General features: G+C 40.7%; 1 protein-coding gene across 2 annotated transcripts in view; it reads left to right on the forward strand.

The window, feature by feature from the left end:
• LOC135111986 (uncharacterized) overlaps positions 1–5,000 on the forward strand; it is a 77,173-nt gene that overhangs the window by 44,647 nt on the left and 27,526 nt on the right. The window lies entirely within an intron of this gene.

Raw genomic sequence — 5,000 nt, forward strand, 5'->3', positions numbered from 1 at the left:
TCTCTCTCTCTCTCTCTCTCTCTCTCTCTCTCTCTCTCTCTCTGTGTGTGTGTGTGTGTGTGTGTGTGTGTGTGTGTGTGTGTGTAATCTGACCCACCCCCATGGTAAACCTTTGGTGTTCACACACACACCTCACTTGTGCGGTGTGTGTGTGTGTGTGTGTGTGTGTGTGTGTGTGTGTGTGTGTGTGTGTGTGTGTGTGTGTGTGTGTGTGTGTGTGTGTGTGTGTGTGTGTGTGTGTGTACAATTTTTTTTTTTTTATTTATTTATTTTTTTTTTATAACTCAGGGGAGTTCTCCCGGAGCTTATTTGGTGATGGTGGTGGTGGTGATGGTGGACCGTCCACCATCACATATCTATCGGTCTTTATTATATAATAGCCTTGGAGGCCCATTTCCCTCCTCCTTTTATTCAATGCCTTCATCGTTTGTATCATCTGTTTGAGTCTTTCTTGATCCATGCTGAACTGAAAAATTGTAAAATAGAGCGTTATAATTTTTATCCAATATTTGCAAACTTATACTCCATATGAATTATTAGCAGAAACACATCCTACCAGAGGGATGTCTCGATAGAGTCTGAACACATGTGGCCGAGGCGTCGTAGTACCTACAGGTCACGTACAGGTTCTTGGCAGGAAACTGACAGGTTTACAACGCGCTAGCCTGACAGCTAGTATACCCATCCGCGTGGCGAGCACGTGGTCTCGGGGAAATATTACCTTTCTTTCCCTCAGCGCACACACACACAACATAGGCCTACTCAGTGTGTGTGTGTGTGTGTGTGTGTATGTGTGTGTGTGTGTGTGTGTGTGTGTGTGTGTGTAAGCACGTATTTTATTTATTTATTTTTTTTTATAATTCATATAGTGTATAATTTTATTTCTATAGACCACCATTACCAATTCACGTTTTCTATCATCTAGATACTCAAGAAAAAGTACTAGAAAATGGGACACTAAAGTAATTTGCCATTCAAGCCGTGTAACTCAAAAAAAATTTTTATTTGTGATTTTCTGAAAACACGTTTTTCCCACTTTCTTGGCCAATATCTCCTGTAATTTCTGCAATACAGAACTAACACTTCACTCATGTTTTACATGCATATATATGTATAAAAGTATGTAGCGATTTTGGACAATAAATAAATCTGCTGCTTCTGAAAAAATCACGAATGAGGATGAAATTTTATACTTTTTTTCCAAGTGGCATTTTCAACATATTTCGGAGTGATAGGAGAAATTCCAGAACATAGTTTCATTGCTGAATGTCTTCAGAATACGCTGGAATAAATATCTCATAAAAAAAAATCTACGATTTTAAATTGAATTTTATATGACCGCATATAAAACAAATAAAATATATACTATCTATGACCCAATAGTTATGAAACTTGGTCAGAATATGTAAATGCTCATGAGAAACACAATGGTTATAAGACTTTAGCTCTAAGTACAACCTTGGAAAAATTGGAGTCATCTGTGTGGTCCCCCCTTAATTAATCGACAGGTGGGATGGCCTCTCTCTCTCTCTCTCTCTCTCTCTCTCTCTCTCTCTCTCTCTCTCTCTCTCTCTCTCTCTCTCTCTCTCTCTCTCTCTCTCAGTTCATTACGTGCCGCGGTTATTTTTACAAAGTTTATTCATTTTGGACATTCTATTGAGAGAGAGAGAGAGAGAGAGAGAGAGAGAGAGAGAGAGAGAGAGAGAGAGAGAGAGAGAGAGAGAGACTGACTGTGCGCACTGTGGCGTTCATGAATATTGAGGAGTCAGCAATTTCACATAACTCTCTCTCTCTCTCTCTCTCTCTCTCTCTCTCTCTCTCTCTCTCTCTCTCTCTCTCTCTCTCTCTCTCTCTCTCTCTCGTAAACAACATTATCTGGATAGAGGTATAAATCCCCTTCCCATTATCCGTATTACCCGAGAGAGAGAGAGAGAGAGAGAGAGAGAGAGAGAGAGAGAGAGAGAGAGAGAGAGAGAGAGAGAGAGAGAGAGAGAGGGGGGGGGGGAGATGCACACAAAGTATATATTCCAACTCAAACATAACAAAACCTCTAACAATGCTCGCCATATTGAGATCTTTTTGCTAGCCTCTATACAATAATCATTCTCCTGGGACAGAAAATCAATGCTTCCTCCATCAACGAGGAGTATGCCCGTTTTCTCTTTTGTCCCCCCTGGAATTGGGAATGGAAGAAAACGTAAACTTACCAGAGAGAATTGTATCTTTTATGGGAAACGCAAGAGGACTGTTTTCTCGTGTAGCATTTTGTATGAGGGATTATACTAAAGGAATTCTTGTCGTTGTATTTCGTTACGTGTTGTGTTAGAGGGAGTTGTGAAAGGAAATTATGTTTTTTTTTCTGAGTATTTTGGTGTTTTTACGGTCCTTTAAAAGCGACTTTTTTTAATTGCATAATTTGGCTTTTATTTTATTTTTTCATATAGATTTTTGTATTGTTGGATATTTCCTTTATGAGAAAGAGAGAGAGAGAGAGAGAGAGAGAGAGAGAGAGAGAGAGAGAGAGAGAGAGAGAGAGAGAGAGAGAGAGAGAGAGAGTCTAAAGGTAGCCCAACAACGATGCCTTAATTAACGCGCACACACGCACACACACACACACACACACAACTGTCCGTCACTCTCTGTCTCCTCTCGTACGCTTGTCAGTGTGAGTGATCGGGTAAAAGGTAAAAGATAAGGCGACTTATGCTGGCAACTCGATTTTCTTCCGTGTCTCGTCTCGTTGTTGTTGTTGTTGTTGTTGTTGTTGTTGTTGTTGTTGTTGTTGTTGTTGTTGCTAGCGAAGTAAACTGGCACAACATATTTCTATACATGAATAAGAATCTGTGAAAAGAATAAATAAATAAGAAAAGAAAGAAAGGAAGAATAATTAAATAGAAATAAATATACAAGTAAATAATAGATAAATGAATAAGTGTTATTTTTAGACTGCTAATACTTTTCCTTCTTTTTTGCTCTTTTTTTTTGTTCTTTTTGTCACTTTCTTGCCCAAAATTTTCCTTCCTTCTACATGAAAAAATCCTAATCTACCAGTTTTTTCTTCTCTTTCTTTTCTCTGACTAACTTCAGAAATCAAACCAGCGAAAAAAAATAAATAAATAAATAAATAAAATAAATAAAATCTCCCCAGAAGACGCACCGTGGCTAATGACATTCTAAAGATGTTTATCAGAAATCAATACTACGAAAAACACGGTTATCAATTACCAAGCGGGCGTAAATACTTGACCTTATCGCGACGCCCTCAAGGTCAAGGCGCGGTATCATCACCTGAGTGTCCCATCCGCGGGTCACCTGAGATTCGCTTTCGACGCACGAAGCAGCAGGAAAACTGAGAGTAATTGTTGCGTGCGTGCGTGTCCAAGTGAGAGAGAGAGAGAGAGAGAGAGAGAGAGAGAGAGAGAGAGAGAGAGAGAGAGAGAGAGAGAGAGAGAGAGCACGTTATAATATTAAACTATAATAATTATCACCGGAAAAATAATGAAAGCAGACAAAAATTAAAATCTAACATAACTACTAAGCTCTAAAAGATCTATAGTAATTAAGTAATGACATAAATAACTACAAATATACAGGGGCAACGAAAAAGTGTCTATTTAACTTCTAAGTGGAGAGTAAAATTTAATGAGAGGTGTTGAGGCGGTTGGTGGTGTTACTAGGTGTACAGGAAGGAAGTAAGGTGAGATAAATACCACAAGGGCTACGTGACTTAATGGTTTTTCCCCTTCTTGGGTCACGGCAGGACAAGCCACACGTGTTCCTGTGTCCTTGCCTCCTCTCTCACCCGTTTCTCACCTGTCAGTGTTTAATCTCGCCAGATATCGTGAACTCGCAACTCCAAGTCTCTCGAAAACCATCAAGAAGTCCCCACATTGTGTTGACAAGTCTTTCTATGTTCCTTGTTATCATCTGTCCTCTCCAACGTCACTTGAACCTATTACCTCACCCCCTCGAGCCGGGACTCTTATCTGGCGCCTTATCAGGTAAAAAAGACACTCCCCTGGCGCTCAGATTATGACTTATGAGTAGCTGAGTGTGTGTGGTGTGGCCAGTGGTGCTGTCATGCCAGCCTAGCACTATCATCCCAGCATTGCAAGCTCACTCCCCTAACTGACCACTTGACTCTCTGTGAAGTGCTACGTGTGCTACTGAAGGTGTTATTGAAGGTGCTGTGTGCGTTGAAGGGGTTTAAACACAGCAGTCATGGAAGTTGAAGTTCTCTTGGATACCGTAAGGCCGCTGCCCGTGTACTTCCCCGCCACATTCCGAGGGAGGCAGGCAAGGATTCACCAGAGACGTCGTCACTCCGTCCTGCCGCTAACGTGAGTGTGCCAGACGTCCTGCAAAGCCTCGCCAAGGGTCCGGTGCTTTGAGTGACTGGGAGAACATGCGTGGGGAGTTACTGTGATCTTTTTGGTTGGCTGGGCGTAATTCCCGAGTTTTGGAGAAATAGTATAGGGGTTAGTCTTTTTCTTTTTGTGAGTTGTGCCGAATTGATTGCTTGGCTGAGAGTAATTGCTGACTTTTCGTTTGTGTCTTTCCTTCTGCAGCGCCCCCGTCAAGCCATCCTGGTCCGTATTCTCAAAGGTCAATATTTCGACGACACAACTTTTTTTTTTTTTTTTCGCCACCATAACCTGTACATTTTTGCTCTTTCTTCCTTTTTTTCTTAATTTCTCCCTCTTTTCCTTCCATTAAGCAAGTTTTACCTGGTTATGTCCACAGTTTCTCACTAATATTTCCTCCTCTCCCAATTCCTTCCCTATTTTTAACCTCTTTTTCTACCATCAATCAACTTTTCCTTAATCTTTTCACCAAATCTCACTGATACTTCCCCTACTCTTAACTTTAAACACAGAAAAAAAAAAAAATTAAATCCACACACGATTATTTTCAAACATCTCACTGATTTGACGTCACCCTCCCGCCCTTCACTATGCAACGACATGCTTCCCGCCTAGTAATAACGAAGAGCCAAGTGT

This window comes from Scylla paramamosain, chromosome 23 (genome assembly GCF_035594125.1).
Source record: "Scylla paramamosain isolate STU-SP2022 chromosome 23, ASM3559412v1, whole genome shotgun sequence".
Lineage (NCBI taxonomy): Eukaryota > Metazoa > Arthropoda > Malacostraca > Decapoda > Portunidae > Scylla > Scylla paramamosain.